The sequence below is a fragment of the Taeniopygia guttata genome, chromosome 1 (genome assembly GCF_048771995.1).
Source record: "Taeniopygia guttata chromosome 1, bTaeGut7.mat, whole genome shotgun sequence".
NCBI lineage: Eukaryota > Metazoa > Chordata > Aves > Passeriformes > Estrildidae > Taeniopygia > Taeniopygia guttata.
Genome location: NC_133024.1, coordinates 59252529 through 59270770, shown reverse-complemented (window position 1 = coordinate 59270770; position 18242 = coordinate 59252529). Strand labels below are relative to the sequence as shown.

General features: G+C 46.1%; 1 long non-coding RNA gene across 1 annotated transcript; it reads right to left on the bottom strand.

Moving 5' to 3' along the window:
- Window positions 1–3382: 3382 nt before the first annotated feature.
- On the bottom strand, window positions 3383–14581 carry LOC115495125 (uncharacterized). The gene is made up of 2 exons (XR_003960261.4): window positions 14376–14581; window positions 3383–13309 (listed from the first exon to the last, which is right to left on the bottom strand). It is a non-coding gene; the product is annotated as an uncharacterized lncRNA (long non-coding RNA).
- Window positions 14582–18242: the final 3661 nt, after the last annotated feature.

Below are 18242 nucleotides of genomic sequence, written 5' to 3'. Positions count from 1 at the left end.
TTCCCTTCCCTTCCCTTCCCTTCCCTTCCCTTCCCTTCCCTTCCCTTCCCTTCCCTTCCCTTCCCTTCCCTTCCCTTCCCTTCCCTTCCCTTCCCTTCCCTTCCCTTCCCTTCCCTTCCCTTCCCTTCCCTTCCCTTCCCTTCCCTTCCCTTCCCTTCCCTTCCCTTCCCTTCCCTTCCCTTCCCTTCCCTTCCCTTCCCTTCCCTTCCCTTCCCTTCCCTTCCCTTCCCTTCCCTTCCCTTCCCTTCCCTTCCCTTCCCTTCCCTTCCCTTCCCTTCCCTTCCCTTCCCTTCCCTCTTTAGGATTGTGTTTTTTAATTTCCTGGTGAATTTTCTGCTGGCGTAAACCTGAAATAAGTTAGAAATTCAAGTAAATCATCCCAATTCCAACCTTTGCTGTTCAATGTTACTTAAGATGTATGAAATTAAATGGAGAATGTTTGCTGGAGGGACATCATGAGAAGTCTGGAGTGAACTCAGGCATTTGAAATGTTTGGGGATATTCTGAAAAACTCCTCTCACTGGGCCAGTTGTTTTCCTGCAATGAGTAAGCAGACTCTTCTGACTGCATTTATTTAGTATGTGCTGAGCTAGGTCAACAAATGGCCTACTTGAAAATCCCAGGCAAGGAGTTTCCAGCAGACACTGGCAACTGCCCTCTTCAACTGGGATCCAATTCCGAACAGGAGCAAAGCCAAGCTTAACAACAAAGTTAAAAGCCAAACCATGAATAAACTGACTTCCTTACATTGTAAATACATCGGAAAAGGGCAGCAGTTCAAAAGGGAAAATGAGCCAAACTCTGATTATTTTCCTTGAAACTGAATCCCAGGGGGTGATTGTCCATTGAGATGCCCCCAGGAGAGTTGTGCTGTGCTGAGAAGCAAGAGAGTTTGGGTAGGACATGGCCAAGAGGCCTCCAAACTGTTGCACAACAGGAATTTGGGTACAGTGTAACAATTGTCTGAGGAAAGGGAAAACAGTTCCCAAAAACCTTATTCCTGAGCTAAACCAGGTTCTCAGGCCATCTTGAAGCTTAATTTTGATTCCTCAGCTGCGTTAGGTGGGGGTGGTTTTTCAGTGATGTGTATGTGGTGGTACACACTGGATGTGGCTCAAGCCATCATGAGAAAGTAGCGACAGGCAAAAAAAAAAAAAAAAAAAAAAAAAGTCATAACGCTCCAATTTATAGTCTTGTAGTTTGGGTGCACTGAGAGCTCTGTTAAAAGTTCTCCTTCTCTGGAGCTCTAAAGGCGCTGCAAAATGACAAGAGCTTTTGATCTAGCAAGTGCAAACTCAGGCCAAATCTACCTCAATCTTGGAAGTAACAGCCTTTAAAACCAAAGTCAAGAAGAACAAACCTCAGTGGCCTTCAGAATGGAAAGCAAATTAAGTTGTTCATCAGGGAGTACTGGAAGCAATGGAGATGAGCTTATTTGTGTATCACTGTTAGCTGCTTTCTAGTCCAACATGCACTCAGGATCTCTAGGATTTGGAAGCTGGGTATCTGTGCTGAGGCTTCAGATTTCTCGCCCCACACTCCCCCAAAAAAAAAATCTTGTTAAAAGAATCTACGTGCATTATGCTCTCTGTGGAGGCTGCTGTAAATGGCCAGTCCTCCTTCCATTACTTTTATTACTGAGAACCTCCCCGTTCTGCCTTTGCTCCTGCTTTAATTGAAGCTTTGCTAGCAGATAGCCATCAGAAAAGACATCTGCAATTCAATTAGATCTGTGCTTAAAGTCATGATCTCTGTGAAACCGGCCACTGCCAGAACTGACTGCCCTCCATGGACTTACTTGGGGCTGCAGCCTGCCCTGCTTTGCACATTATCCTCCCTCCCGACCCCTGCCCTGCTCACCCCGCTTACAGGTGCTTGAATTGAGGATCCATTCCTCACAGGCTCGTAGGAGCTCATTTCCTCTTCCTTGCATAGCCAGAGAGAAGCTGTAAACTTGGCACCACTGAGCAGCCATGAAACCTGCTTTATAATGTACTGAAGGTAGTTACTTCTCTACTCTGCACAATAGAATCTTTCTGCCATGGGAGGTAGGATATTAAGGAGTTCCAAAGGTGCTCCAGGGGTAACTTATTGCATATTTTGCATAGACATGAAAGCATGATGAATTTATAGGAATGTCCATACTAAAAGAAGCTGGGCTTTCTTGCTGACTTAATTCAGACTCTAGTGCTGTAAATAGTGTGTTCCCTGGTGCCAGCTGCTCCAGGGCCACCATTTCTGCTCATTTCTGCTTGCAGTGACCCTATGAGGTGATTGAGGTGAGGACCAAACATCTGGGCAGCCTAGACCACTGAACCCCTGCAAGGAACAGCTCTTTGGAAATATTTTCATGACCCTAGAAGTAAATGTTGGTCTCTAAGTGATGTCAGGCTGGTCCCTGACATGAACTACAACCTTGTTTATAAATTTTCCAGAAGAATGTTACAACGTGCCTCAGTGGTCTTGCTTAAAGCATTTGTAAGAACTGATTTTAAAGACTTGCAAAATCACAAGTGAAAGAAGCCAGAAGGGCTTTGTAGAAAAGAATAAGTTGATGAAAATCCCAAATTTGAGGAGAAATGAAAAGTGAAGGTGAGCATGAAGAGTGGATTTGGATTGCAGCTCACTGCAAGCTCTCCTGCCTTCAGGGAGAAGTGGCCCGCAGTGGATAGAGGGGAAAACCAAATACTTACCTGAGGTGGGAGAGAATCGAATGGGGATCAGAATAATGCAGCTGAATGTAGCAGATGGGTTGGAGCGCTGCACCTGTCTGTGCCCCTGAGTATAAGGCTTAGTAAAGCCTTGGTGAGAAGCCTGCAGCCGTGGGTTTTCTCCATCTGCCTTTCACAATTTTGTTGCTCTTAGTTTATTTGTAATAAATCAAGGGAAATCTTAGAGGGTAAGGAATTAGTCTAGCAGGGGTCTCTTTCTGTTTTAAAGAGTGAGGAGGTTTGGGACTGCTTTTCTTCTGGAGCATCCTCAAAGCCTGCAGTGTTTTATCTTCCTCCTGGACAATCTGGGTTGTCCAGAACAATCTGGGTTTTGGCAGAGCACTTGTAGTGTCTAGAGCCCCCCAGGCCATATGTACTGAGCCTGTTGGATCAGGAGGTGGAAGGCCTGTAACAGAGGGGATACAGGAGCTTTCAGCTGGCCACTGCCAACCCACCCTTCCCTTGAGGAGTTCCTCGTGAGGGTTATGCCCCCTGCCACTGGTAAGGCACATAGGACAAGGAGAGGGCTGCACCTCTGCACCCTATAGCCCAGGGGAAAACACTTCCACTTTCCATGGATTTTCTAATTTCATCTCAACATGGCTATTCATAGACAATCTGGAGGTAAAATTAACTTGTGCCACAATTCTCTTTGCATTTCACCACACTGCTTCAGTGGCAAGCACTCCTTTATTTAAAAAAGTTTATTTTTGGGGATGTGACAGTACAGGTATCAGATGTTAGTAATTTAGATAGGAAAATAATCTTGTATCAATGCTAAAAAACGAATGTAAATATTAAACACTCTGTAGAATGCCATAGCAGTTCTGCACACAGTGATGTACATCCCAGGGGGACGGAAGAATCCTTCCAGCAAAGCCTGACAGTTCATGGCTTCTCCAGCTCCTACAAAACCAACCAATCTAGGGAAAGATTGAAATGAAAACATGTGCACCCTTTTGAGATGTTGTATATGAAAATTCTCAGACATTAATTTTCTTTTCAGAAGAAGAGAAAAGAAAATCAAACTTTATTTTTGGTTTAAATTTTCACAAAACTCCATTTCTATATATACTTCAAAGTTTGCCAATGAAGCTAGTTGGCAACATCAGTACAGAGAAAGGATATATCAGCTATCATCTCTGTTAGAAGAAAACCCAGGATAAACCTTCAGTATCGCTAATTTCTGATAATTTTATCATAATGCCAGATAGACTTGATGTTCCCATTAAAATGTGAGTTCCTGAAATAATGCTGCTCCTGTGAGATTTGTACCTTCTATTAAGAATGAGTCAGCTTCTAGCCTTGGTTTTCTGGGTAAAAGAACTGAAAATATCAACAAGCTGTAATACACCAAGCTAGAAATCAGAAAAGAAATAAGAGAAGACAATTCCAATATTTTTTTAAGGTCAAATGACATATTTGGCCTGAAATTTTGGATAGTTTGACAACTCTGAAATCGTGTTGCACCAAACTTGTTCTTGTGCTGTGACAGTGACACAATCTGCCTTTGGTGTCATGATGCCCTTATCCTGCAACAAATTAATTCAGGGTTTGGGGTTAAACAAACACAGGATCAATCTTTCTGTTTCACGAAGTGGGACTGATTTTTTTTCCTTGATGTGTGACAGTTTTGTGATATTTAAGCATATGCTGGATTTTTAACCTTAAATACTGTTTATCTCTTTCCCTCCAAAGGAGCATTTTGTATTCAGTATGTTTTATCTGGTGACTCATATTATCTGCAAATAATCAAGCTGAAATCCTAATTGCTTTTGAAGAGGGAATAAAGGATGACATTGTTCTGGATCACCAAAAGCAATTCAATCTGTTCCTCAAGGCAGGAATAAAGGTTGCAGCCTTGTTTACAAAAATGGGGAAGGCCACTCTCTTTGTGCAGATGGATGAGGAGAAACAATGTTCAGATTTGGGTTATAGAATGCTCCAGCTCTACTGAGCCTCTTAAAAGTAGCATTTAGTTCAGAGGCAGTGGTGTTCATTCACTCACCCCAAAACAATCTGGAGGTCTTTTATTATAGCTCTGCAACCTGGCAGTGTTTTGCTCCAACTGCTTTGCAGAAGATTGCTTCCCTGGAACTCTTGCAGACTGTGCCCAGGGCTCATGTCCTTCAGTGCCCGGGGGCACGGCCACCCTGCAGCCAGCGGTGCTTTCTCAGTGGCCCCAGCAGTAGGGGCAGGTCTGTGGATCCAGAGCTCTCCAGCAACAGGTTTCCTAAAGCTCAGGTTGTGTTTTGAAGGGTCAAGAGAAAGCACTGATTTTCTGTTTTCCAGAAACTGCTAAGTTAATGAGACTGAAAAATAGCAACAGCCATTTCCATCAAAAATAACCAGCAGCAGTAATGGTCTCATCTCCAGTCTGCTACATGTTGTCCTTTCAGAACTTCATCAGGAGCACACCAAAGGACACGAGAGTTGTTTAAAAACTGGAATCATAGAATAATGGCATTGTTTCTGGTTGGTTTGCGGTGCCCTGCCCAAACCTCTAGCCTCCCAGGCTCTGGATTTAAGGGCCTGGAGGAGAAGCCATATGAAGAGCAGCTGAAGTCTTTTGGTCTGTTTTGCCTGGAGGAGACGGAGGGGAGACCTTGCAGTTTCCAAGTTTCTCATGAGGAGAAAAGCAGAGGCAGGCGCTGATCTCTTCCTTGTGGTAACCAGTGACAGGATCTGAGGGGATAGCCTGAAGTTGTGTCAGAGGAGGTTCAGGTTGGATATTGGGAAATGCTTCTTCATGGTTGGACACTGGAACAGCTCCCCAATGAAATGGTCACAGCACCAGCCTGACAGAGACCACGAAGCATTTCCACAATGCTCACACACGCATGGTGTGGTTCTTGGGGATGGTGCTGTGCAGGCTCAGGAGCTGGACTCGATGATCCCTGGGGGTCCCTTCCAACTCAGTATATTCTGTGATTCTGTGAATAATGATTTATTGCACATTAAAATACTTACTGCTGGGTTGAAATGACAAATGTACACAATCCTATGTCTTTTGGTTTTGAACAACTTGCTTTTAAAAGATGAGAGGCTGACCTAAGGCTTAATTGTTTCTTGAGCAGTCTTTGTTCCACTGATGCTGGAAAGTCATTTTCCAGGCTGTGACACCTGCTGACCTGAAGCATCAGGGGATGAAAGCAGACCCAAACATGAAGTGACCTGTGCTTGGTGCCTGTTTGTGGTGCACATACTGACACAGAACCCCGGTGTGCAGGCCTGGGTTCTGCTCAGAGATGCTCTGTGTGTTGACGCCACATCAGTGTGTGGTTGTGTTGGACAAACAACTCACTGTGCCCCCAGACTGCTGCTGCCTTGGGTCTCTGCCTGACCTTGGGTGGTGTGATACGAGTCCTTCCGACTGGTTCAAATGCATGCTTGAAATTCAGTTATTTGGGAAGCCAAGGACTTTCTCCTAGCAGGGTTGGGTGCTGTGCCTCTGATGGCACATGCCTGGAACGGGAGGTGATGACCTGCACCACCAGCACAGCAAATGCCATTGCTGCTGTGGGTAACAATACAAGATAATGCTTGGGCAAACCTGAAACTTGTTATCTTCTGCTCTGGGATTCACCACACGATTGCAGGGACAAAGTAGCATAGATGTAGAATGACTGAACCTTTAAGGGACCTGCGGAGGTCATGTGCTCCAACTTCTCACTCAGAGCAGGGCTAATTTTGGCATGAGGGCAGATGACTCAGGACTGTGTCCACCTGAGTTTTGGAAACCTCCAAGGACAAAAAATCCACAGCCCTTCTGGGGAACCTCTTCCAATGTTGTTTGGGTTTTTTTCCTAATACCCAATCAGACTTTTCTTTGATGAAACTTTTGTCTTGGCCCCATGAGGTTTCTCACCTCATTTGGGGTAAAATAATTTGCAAGTTACAGATGAGGAGGCATGCCCATCTTTTCCCACTTGTGAGACCTTGTGCATGATGCTTCCCTTCTACTATCAGTTGCAGACTCCAGCTGCTGTGTCCATCAGAGATAACCAGCCCTTCCTCAGCTGTGACTGTCCACATGGAAAGCTGGAATAGCTTCTGCTGACAAAGCAGGAGAAAACCTGCTTTTAGGGAGAGGAAGAGAGGAAGAGAGGCTGGCTGACTTTACCTGCTCCACCTGCAGCTCCCGTGTTCAGGGGCTGCACACTCACACCCAGCCTGCCTGTGGTGTCCATGTGTTTGGCATACACGACTATGGAAGAATTCATCTTCTCTTCAGAATGCAAATTAAGATAGAAATTACAATATGCATACAATATACAATTTTGTTTGTTTGTTTCTTTTTCCACAGCAGTATTTGTTATTGGAAAGCCATGGGTTCTCTGTGGAGTTATCCTGCATCCCAGGATAAAAGGCCAACATGTATGGGGCATTTGAGAAATATGTATGAAATAATCCTCAAGCAATCAACTTATTTAGGAATTGACAAAGGAGCTAGCAGGTGATTCCTTTTTTCTCTGAAAGGGACAATAACATTTAGTCTATAAAAAGGTTTTTAAAAAAGCTTTTTTGAGTTGAATCCATCAGAATTTTTTCAATGAAGTGTTTTTGACAGAAGATACTGATCAAAATTAAAATTAATCCAAAATAGCTAATTATGCTACAAAAAGGTCATAAAACTGTAGAGGAAAAATAGACTAGGAATACTTTCAATTCATAAGTTGCTCATTTTAAAAAATGTGGAATTTCACAATTATATCTTTAAAGTTATATGTTCTGTAGGGTTTTTTAACATCATGGCTGACATGTCATGAAATCATCACAGCGTATAATAACATCTTATCATTTCTAGCTCAGAGTGTTGCCTGTTTGTTGTAGTGAAACAGTTTGGCACCTGATCAAAGTGTCTCCTGCCTGTCTTGTAAAAAAAATAATGTCAAACTTCCATTACAACACAGACAGGAGACACTTTGATCTAGAAAAGAAAGTATGTTAGTGTTTACTAAGTGGCAGATGGTTTTAATAGTTTTTAAATGAAACAGAATAAAAAAATAATAAGGTTTTCCTATATAATATGCAGGACAAACGAAATGCCATGAAATCATATGAAAAAAACCCTGAACCAGAGATAAAAACCAGGAAAGAGCATTTCTTAAGAGAAAATGACCTTTTTTTGGTCTTTTCCTTTGTCATTTGCTTTTGACCAGGCTGGATTTGCCAGGCACTGAATCTGCCCTGCACTCTGCTGCTGGGATGTGGGCATGAAGCTGGCAGGACTGTGAGGCTGGAAGTGCCTGACTTGTTTAAAAAGAGAGATGAGGTTGACCCATGTGACAAGGATGACTCCTGCGTTGTTGCCATTGGCTCGTTTAATATCCAAGGAAAATTCCAGATCAGCAAATATGCCTATTCTTGGCAAATATATTGAACAAAAATAAAACCCCAAAGAGCTGCCCAATCTGGAGCATAAACTTGAGACAGTTATCTGTGGTACTTGTGGATCTGTTCCAGGAAACAGCGTGCTGAGCTCCACGTCTGACTCCAGCTATTTGGGAATGGAGTGCACCAGCATCACACCATATGTGTAAGCATATAACAATAACTACTGTTGTTATTATTATTATTGTTATTGTTGTTAGTCCTCCAGTATCAAACAGAATCATATGCTAGTGTGCACACACTGAACAGCACCCATAAATAAATAAATATACAAAATGCTTCCTGGTGAGAGCAGAGGGAAATCAGACCAGCTTCAGACTGGCTTACCAATATGGTTTAAATCAGAACAAAGCAAAAATGTCCTTTTCTGTTGCAGGTCTTTGCAGTTAGGTATGTTGGTAGAAGCCCGGTGAGAGTTCCTATTCCCCTCTGATAACTCATCCTGCCCTGCTTTAACTGTGATCCATAATTAACAGTGAAACCTTCACTGCTGATTGTAGAATCATTTAGGTTGGTAAAGGTCATCTAGTCCAAGCATAGAGCAACAGCTGAGCTTGCAGCTGCCAGCAGCATGGCTGGCTGGTGGTGGGACACCCCACTGGTGTCCTACCACAGGCTTCCAGCTGCACAGGCATCTGCCAAATGGAAGAGCAGCTGACTGCTGGCCTTCTTGCATCAGGCTGTGGCAAGTCCTCAGAAGACATGAGATGGCCAGAGATGTGTTTGCTTTTGTGCCATCAAAACCCGAGGCACAACTGTGCTGTCAGGAGAGGCAGCTGTGGCATGGAGTGGCTCGACTTCTGACTGTCCCTGAGGCCCTGCCTGAGCCTGCAGTCCTCCTGTGTGCTAAGAAGCTGGGCATCTACCTGCCTTACCTGTCTGCAGGATGGAGCCAGCACAGCTTGCATTGTGTCCTGAAAACTTTTCACTGTGAGATTCCTTACATGTGGCTCTGGGTGCCAGCAGCTTTCCACTGTGGTATTCATACCAGACCTCCGCATGTCTGTGGAAAGCAAGGCCATGGCACACGAAGAGTTACTGCAGAAGGAAGCACAGGAAAGAGGAAAGACAGATTTCAAGCCTCGAGTCAGCCAGAAAGCTGAAATTGTAGGAAGCCGCACTGAAAAGATGAAAAAAATAAAGAAAAGAAAGGGAGATTTGAATGGATCCAAGCCTGCTGAGCTGTATAAAGGAGAAAAACAGTACAGGCATGAAACTCTTCCAGCTGCTTTCCACAGACCAGGCACAGCAAATTTGTCACAGGAAGTAAAGCAGAGAAAGGGAGTGCAATGGGTCAAGGCAAAGAGGGCTCATGGAGGGAAGGGATGCTTTCTGCCTCTGGCCAGGCCAGAGCACTGAGTTCACCTCTGCATGTGGGCCTGTGACCAGCGCCGGGTTTTGGGTGCCCTTGGAGAGGCACAGCAGGGATGTGCATGGGGCTAGCCGGGAAAATGTCCCCTGGGACTGGCAAAAGCAATTGTGTCAGCTCTGTCCCCAGGCAGTCAGGGGGAAATAAGGAGAAGAGCGAGCACTGGCTGCTTGGTCTGCCTCCTGCAAGACCTGCCAGTCCCTCCCTTCATGCAACAGGTGAATCAGGGGGAACACACAAGGGAAAAAAAGGAAAGAGATAAGAGAAGCTGCTCAGTGTAGGAGATGAAGTAGTTATGGAGAAGATGCCTTTCAGGTGTGATATGGTGTGTCAAGAGTGTCCACGGCGGAAGGCTACCCCTCATGCCTGGTGGGAAGGCAATACCATCACGTCCTGCAGTCAAGCAGCCCTGCCAGAGACTGAAGTGTTAATGGTTAATGACTCAAAACAATGGCCCATTTGTGGAAGCGGCAGGGTGCTTTGCACCCCCCGAGGGGGAGGAGGTGAGGTTTTGGGTGTGTGATGGCAAACCTCTGGTCTGCATAAGAAGGGGGTCTGAACAATCACCACTGGAGGCCTCAAACGGCTTTGAGGCAGATGAGAGGCAGATCCTGTGCGGTGGGATGGTGCTTTTCATCATGCCAATTGTCCTCCCTTACATAAGTCACTCGGTTGTAAAACTCCCCCAACACCTCCACCTGGGAAAGGTCCTGAGGGTTTTCATCCCTCCTGAAGGGGCATTCCTGGCTCAACTGCGCTGACGTGAGAGGCAGCTGTCACGTCTTAGAAGGTGTCACAAACCATCAAAGATCCCCAAAGTGCCCCAGACTCATTTCTGAGGCTTCCCACCAGAGGACTGAAAGCTCACCCCCAGGGGAGGTGCTGGGGTCTCCCACTGAACCTAATTTTATTTGAACCCATCGAACTTCATGTTTTAAGGCCTTTTTCCCCCACCCTCAACAGATCAAGATTGTGATCACCGTTTAACCCAGGGACACTAAACTGCAACAATCAAGTCTTGCTATGAGATCCATATGTGGTGACATGTTTCTACTCTTACCTTTTCTTTCTGTTTCTTTCTTTTCCTTTACACATTTTCTTAAGTGAATGATATTTTTATACTTCATATTGACATATTACTGTAGATAACACTAAGCCAAACAGTTACATGCCTGCTTTCCATTGCAACCAAATTGTTCTAAAATAAATCCTATATCTATATCTATATCTATATCTATATCTATATCTATATCTATATCTATATCTATATCTAATCTTTACAAACACTGATCATCCACGGTCCTTTCACTTTAATCCACCCCAAGGGAGCTGTTAACAAGAACCTGGGTTGCCCCACCTTTTGGGCCTGGGTGTAACAAACCTGCTGGATGGGATCCAGCCTGTAAACCCAGCTCCAGGGGCATGGGATGGGGAAGAGGACATTAGGTGACATGCTATGGTGTTGTGGAGGGAGAAAAGCACGGGGAAGAGAACTGACAGCTGGTCCCATAGGAAAAGAAAGTTACAATAAAGTTGGAGAGGAATATTTTACAAGGATATGTAGTAATAGGACGAGGGGTGAAGGCTTTAAACTGAAAGAGGGTGGGTTTATTTTAGGTATTAGGAAAAAATTATTTTCTTTGAGGATGGTGAGGCAGTGGCTAAGGTTGCTCAGAGAAGCTGTGGATGTCCCATCCCTGAAAGTGTTCAAGTCCAGGTTGGATGGGGCTCTGAGCAACCTGATCTACTGAAAGGTGTCCATGCCCATGGCAGGGAGGTTGGAATGAGGTGATCTTTAAAAGCCCCTTCCAACCCAAACCACACTATCATTCTATGGAAAAGGGTTTATGGGTAGAAGCCACGAGGTTAATGAATCTAGCAGCCAACCTGAGATGCAGTGTGTGGTTTTCACCTTTGGTATTTAGAAAAGGCCTATAAGAACCTGCTCTAATCCATAAAAGATACGGGCCTGTGCATATAACCTCTGGGTTCAGTTAGGGTCCTCCCTGGGAAGGTTCAGGTTAGACTTTGAGATAAGGGCTGAGCAGTGAGAAGTCACCCACTGGGGTGAAGCTTCCTGGACTTACATGGAGCTTGGCAAGTGATTCAGAAATGGCTTCTGCCAGCAGGAAATGTTTGCCTAAACACAGCTCCCCAGGCCATCTTATTAAAGCTGGAGTCTCTGAGAGACAGCACGAAACCTATGTCATTATCAGTGCAGTCTTCTCAAGATGGGTCTCCAGATAATGGCACAAAATCTGTCTCTCAGGCAAAATTTCCATGTGATTTGCTGGAGGCTGTGCACAAAAAATGAACGTCCCTCAGAGTTCAATACTACAAATGCTTTTGCTCAGAAATCAATCTGTTGATTGAGGGGGTCATTTCATGCTAGAAAAAATGTGTTGTCTCTGAAATCCAGCCATGAGCTTATGGAGAGGAGGCTGCCTAGTCAGATGTGTGCTGTTGACTCGGTCTCTGCCAGAACACCCTTGAGCTCCTGTGCTCACTGCTTCCTCCACTGCCTCCTCCTCCTCCTTGGCGTCCCAGTGCTCCAGGTGCTCTGGGGCAAGCCTTTGTTTTCCTACAGAGCTGGTTCAGTGTGATGAACATGTGGAAAGAGAGCACAAGAAGCAGCTTTGTGATCTCTGCCCAAGGATCCTTGAAATGACTGGGCACCTCGTTGAGACATGGAGCAATAGTTTGGAGATAATGATAATTTAAGACATAACTCTAAGAAGCTGTTTTTAATGTTTTCTTAAATAATTTCCCTCTTGGCTAAAGGTCACAGGATAAAAAAGACACAGCAGTCCAAGTATGGCTGTTCTTAAGCACCAATCCCAGCTTGGCCAGACTTTGCTGAACACTTGCAAGGAGGTAGCCTTACACAGTGATTTGTACCAGCACACTTGTGTAGAAACATTATGTTGGGATACATCCAGCTTGATCACTGGAACACGTAAAACATGCCTTTGAAAGCAAGTCAAGGTTTGTGGAAGCTTGAGTGGGTTGGAAAGGCCTCTAGGTACCAGCAGAGCACAGCACAGCTCAGGGACCAGATGTTCCAGTCCCCCATACCCCACATCCCTCTCTGAAAAGGTGGTCCAGTTCATCCCCGTTAGAAGTCTCTAATGAGCTTGTAACCTAAAACTATAAATACAGGAGCAGATTTTGTCACTGGGGCTCACCCAAAAGTCTTCCCTTGAGAGTGAGTACAACTATGCCAGATGGCAGCAGCGGCAGTCACTGCCTTCCCAACACCAGATAACAACCTTCAGCAGAACAGCCTACCAAACCCCCTGCATGGCTGCCCAGGATCCCAAGTACCGAGCAAATCCCCACCAGCCAGTCCAGACATGCTTTCTGTCAAGACTTAGTAGCCATTAAATATTGAACGTTGGAAGTTTGGGGAGGAAAGGTAGCAAATAAAATTTTATTGCAATTTCCAGAGCTGTTTCCTAAGGTACAAACACGAGTTTCTGGGGGAACCATGCCAGGCTGGTGACTGCTTTCCAATTTCCTGCTTTCCATTGCTGCCCACCCTTTGGAAGTGTGTTCCTACCTGGTCTGCAGAAAAAAAAAGCCAAACAGAGCCAGCAGCTGGATCCTACAGGGGACTTCTCCTGTGGCTTCAAAAATATGGGTGGGGAGAGGGGAAAAAGAAGTTTTCGGTTGTTACTGCTTTGCTCTTTTGCTCTGCTAGCTCATGTAAAAACAGATGCAGAAAGACAAGATAAGGAACTCTGTGGTTTCATCTTGTAACCTCAAACAGCAAACACTCCTCAAAAACAGTTTACTACGTGGTCACATTGCTTCGAAGAAAGGATAGGAAGCCCAACTGAAAAAAAACACAATATAGTAATTGAAAAATAATATTTAGTCACAGAAGAGCTATAAATAAAATATAAGATGCCCTGAGATTTGAAAGCCTCAACAACTCAATAGCATCTCTTGCTCAGGAGGTTTCTTCTTCTTTTTCTCTTGTAGAGATGCTTCAGTTGCTATTGATACAGGCACCTCCTCCCAAAAACTGGCTAAATGGTTTACCCACCCCCCACAAGTCCCATTAAAATAGATGCTTTTCAGCATGTGCCAGGAATAGCCTTATGTGAAATGTGCTAAGATGTTGCAACTCCTATTGGGTTTATTTTGAGTGAATAAGATGAAGCAGCATAAGGCAGGACTCTGAGGCCGGGGACAAACGTGCAAAGGAGAAGTTCATTAATTTATAGTAATTTTGAACTGTTTGGTTTCGTTTTCATGTGTACTGCTAGCATGGCACTACAGAACAGGTTGAAGATCTAAAAGAAAAAAAAAAAAACAAACAACCAAACCAAAAACATTAAATACCAATATGCTAACTATAGCACTTGCAGCTTCACAGAAAAAACAGATGTTCTCTAAATGCAGATGTTGCCAGTACTGAAATAACAGCTGGCATATACTGATAATTACTAATTGGACTTGTTCAGCGGGTAGAGCTTAGCAGCAGCAGAGTAAAGGCAGAGTAACAGACTGACTCCCCAGCTCCAGAGAGTGTCTGAATTTTTGCTTTGGCTTCCCTTTCTTCCTTTTCCTTGCCATTTTTAATTTCAGCCTTCCAACAGCCTCTGTTTTCTCTCCTCCCGCCCTGGGTACCCTCCCCACAGATGCAGGTCCTGGGGCAGGTCCTTGCTGGCAGCTGCCAAAGCCACCCTGTCCCCAAGGCAGCTGCTGAGCAGGGAGGAGGTTCAGAGCAATCAACCCGAGGGGTGTCACCCACACTGGTCCCCCTCCTACCGAGGGCAACAACATGTCTGCTTGATGCCAAGCATTGAAATTGAGCTTCAAGCACAATCTTGGTGCAGGTAGTGCAAAGTCCCACTAACCAGCACAAGGCAACTCAGCAGGAACATCATCCTTACCCCAAGGGGTGAGACCTGGAGCTGCATGGGGCTGTGGGCAGAGGAGACACAGGGGCAGCATGGAGAATCCCAGGCTCTTTATGCTTGAGTGATAGCTCCTCCTGTTAGTCGTGGGCACTTTGAGCTAAAATGCTGCCTCACACATCAGCAAGCGGCAGAAGTGAAAAACAGGCTGACTTGATTTAAAGTAAACATGAGAAAAACAAATCCACCCAAACCCCCACACCGTGTTATCAGAAAGCTACCAGGCTGTAGGAATGCTGTGGGTTGAAGTAGCTTGTAATAGTTGATTTTGAGTTGCATTTTTTTGTAAGAAAAGCAAATCAACAAGTTTTTCCTAAGGACTGGAAAATGCAAGAGCTGTAATATACTTCTTTTAAAATTTGTCTTCAGAGATGTGAGGACAATTCAATGGGAAAGTTGGATTGTGGCCAAACATATCTGGGGAAGAGTCCCACTTACCATGGTGTAGTGGGTCATTCTGCCTGGCCACACAAAAATTCTGGCGGTGGGTCTCCTTCCACCCCCTTGTGACACCAGAAAATCTCCTTTCCTCCCTTCCTGGAGAAAACTTCACCACTGGGATGGAGGGAAGGGAAGGAGTACATCTGTGCACTTTCCACCTATCTCCGCTTCTTGGTAGGTTTAGACCAAGGAAGAACTGTAAATGAGTTTTGAGTCAAAGCAGGCTAGGCTGGAATTAAAAGCCCTCCTTCATAGCCAGCTTTTGGCTATTGCCACTTTGGCCCCAAGTGCTGGTGAGCCTCAGTGGCTGGATGGGCTCTCAGCCCATGGAGCAGGGCCAGAGCCTGAGCCTGGGCACAACTGCCCGGGCCACAGGGGAGGGTTTGGATCGCTCCCCTGAGCCATCTGTGTACGGATACAGACCTACACATTCACACGGGTTTGTTTTTTTTGCAGGGTGTGGCTTGACACTTCCTCTCTGGTTTCACTGGGTCAGAGATACACTTTGCAGTGGACAGGCAGGAGGTTTTCCTCCCTTTTCAAGAGGAAGTCTGGAAAAAAGAAGCCCTGCCTTCCCCAGCCCCTCGTGAAGCACACGTGAGTGACCCCCAGAGAGCCCCCCTAATGCCCCCCACCACCCCCCACACCGCCTCAGCATCGCCTTACCAGGGCTGGGTTATCTTTCCTCCCTGGTGCGTGGGGGTTTCACTCTACTTCACACTTGCCTTCCAGATCTAGCCATCATTGCTTTCTTATTTCATATATATTAATTAATTGTAAGTACGTATTCACAAATAATTACAGATATATGTGTTATCTCTGTGTTTTGGGTATAATTGTCTCACTTCCACCTTCCCTATGGAGGACTGGTGCAGAAGGAGCTCCTGGTGTTTGTTCCTCTGGCCCTTCAAGAGTGCACATCCCCCTAAGTCCCCTTGCCCACAACAGGCTGTGGCACTGGAGCACTTGGCGGGGGGTTGGCATGAGAGGTGAGTACACTTGTCTAAAGAAGCCTTGTGGGTCCCTTCAATCCCCAGTGTGTCCCCACCCTGTGGCCCCCATTCTTCCTGCCATTGGTGTCACGCCATGCCTGGCCCCCAAACCCCTACGTCTCCACCATGTTTCCACATGCTCTCCCATGTGCCCCCATCTTTGATTACTTCTCCACGTGTCCTGCTGTGTTTCCACACCTGTCCTTCCATGTTTTCCTGCATGTCCTGCCACGCTCCCCTCTGCCCCACCACATGCCCATGGGTCTCCTGTGCCCCCACATGCACCTCCCCTGGGAACCTGTCCCTTTGCAACCTCTTAAGTGTCTCTGTGTGCCATGCATGCTTCCCACACCCTTCACTCATCCCACCAAACCCCCTGCATGTCCCCAGTGGTCCCCAATGCTTGTCCCACTATGGCTCCATGCCTGTTCCTTGCACCCTCCTTGTGTGTGCCTCACCAGCTCTCCCAGCTGGCCCATTCCTTACTGTCCCTGGCAGTAGAGTCTGCTGACATCTTGGTACAATGAGCTACCAAACGCTGAGGTGTCAGTTTCTGATTTTGGGAGAAGCAGCATGGTTGCCATCTAAGATGAAAGCAAAAACCCCTTTCCTCTTGTGACAAGCACTACTTGTTTCAAGCCTATGTGAGCACAATCTTGAGTGTTTTGGTGTAAATTGCCTGCTTGTGACACACAAACCAGTTCCTGAAAGAGTGCAGTGGGCTCACTGGCTGCTTTGGTCTGGGGCTGTCTCAGCTTTCCGGATATAGCACGTCTCCAGGAATTATTTCAAGCTGTAGCAAGAAAACACATGGCAAACTGTCCAGCTGCTTGCAGTAGCTCTGCAACAAGATCTGTATTGTGAAAGTATGACAAAAAATGGCAGGAGAGAGAGGGTGCCCCATGGCATAGCTCCATGGCCAGGTGACTTCTACTGTAACTAATGTAGATTGTTATTGACAACTGAAAAACAATAAACCTCTTGCTACATGCCTTTTAGGCCAAATTTTGGCTGGCAAGCAAGGAATGTGATGGACCTTCCCAAGGCTGGTATTCTGGTGTTTGCTTTGGATATTGACATTTTATATGCCATTGTTAAGGGCTGGGAAAAAAAGCCAGTTATTGATTGGGACACAGCTCTTTGTGGAAAGGCATAGGGGCCTCCTTTTCATATTATTTTCACGCCTTCTCATTTACTGGGTGTGGAGAGAGAAAAGCTGTGTCCGTGACACTGTGTGATGCACAGACCTCCCACCCTGGATGCGCACTGAGGTGACAGCGTGGCTGATGGAGAAGGCCAGCTTGGGTGGGTTAGACTGATTTCACATCCAGCCCAGCATCCATCTCCAGATGTGACCAGATGTTTTGGGAGGAGGGAGGACAGGGTTTGTAATGATTCTCTTGCCAGGCTCTGAGATCTTCGTTCACTTCCTGCAGGTTCCTAGTGTTTGACCTGCTTTATTGACTGCTGCCGAGCGCTGAGCTCATGCTTTGGTGGACACTAAACACAGGAACCGGCTCTGGACCAGCAGTGGTCTGTGCAGAGCCCATATGAGTCCAGGACTCTTTTTCCCCCTCAAAATATCTAGTTTTGCAGTTGTATGTGTTGAATTTGATCTGCCCTTTGACCTCTCACTGTCTGCAGTTCTCACAGCCTGTCCTTGTCCTCAGACAGCTCCTTATCAGTGGCCAGCTCTCCCCTCCCTCCTCACCCCTTTTCCAGGCCGTTTACGAAGGACTGAGCAGCCGAGGTCACTGCACAGACCCAGACCCCGATGGAAGGTCGCTGCTATCACGCTGCCTTATGAGAACTGGCTGTCTTCTCCTGACCTCTGTTTCCTGTTTTTCAGCCCCTTATTTGTAGATAGCAGGACCCATTTCTTATGCCTGAGTGGCTGCATTTCCTGAGGAGCTTTCCCTGCAGCCTCATTTAATCCTGAGCAGCTTCCTGGGCTAATGGAGCTGTTGTGCCCACAGGAGTGGTGCGCTGGTCCCAGCTTGCCTGAGCCTTGGCATGGTGGTATATGTGCCAGCAGTTCCAGAGCCACCCCGCTGCCTTGGTGTCTTTGGAAGAAATGTGCATGTTTTGGGCCAGCCCTGCACTCACTGCAGGGCAAGAACTCCAGACACTCCAAGGGGCTGATCTCTGCCCATTATCCAGGGCAGATGCTGTCATCTGGGGGTCCTGCAGCCAGCAGCTCAGGGCTGAGCAGCAACCAGCAACAGCCTCAGCTCAGCAGAAGTCTGTAAGAACATATGGCTAATTTGGTGTATGCACACATGCTACCAGGAGCAATGTGGTTTCTGAACAAGCCCAGGTGATTTTGCAGCTGGGACGGGGGTCAGGGCACATGTTTTTCACACTGCTGTTTATCTCACATGTGGTGAGTCAGTCTAAGACCTTTGTTAAC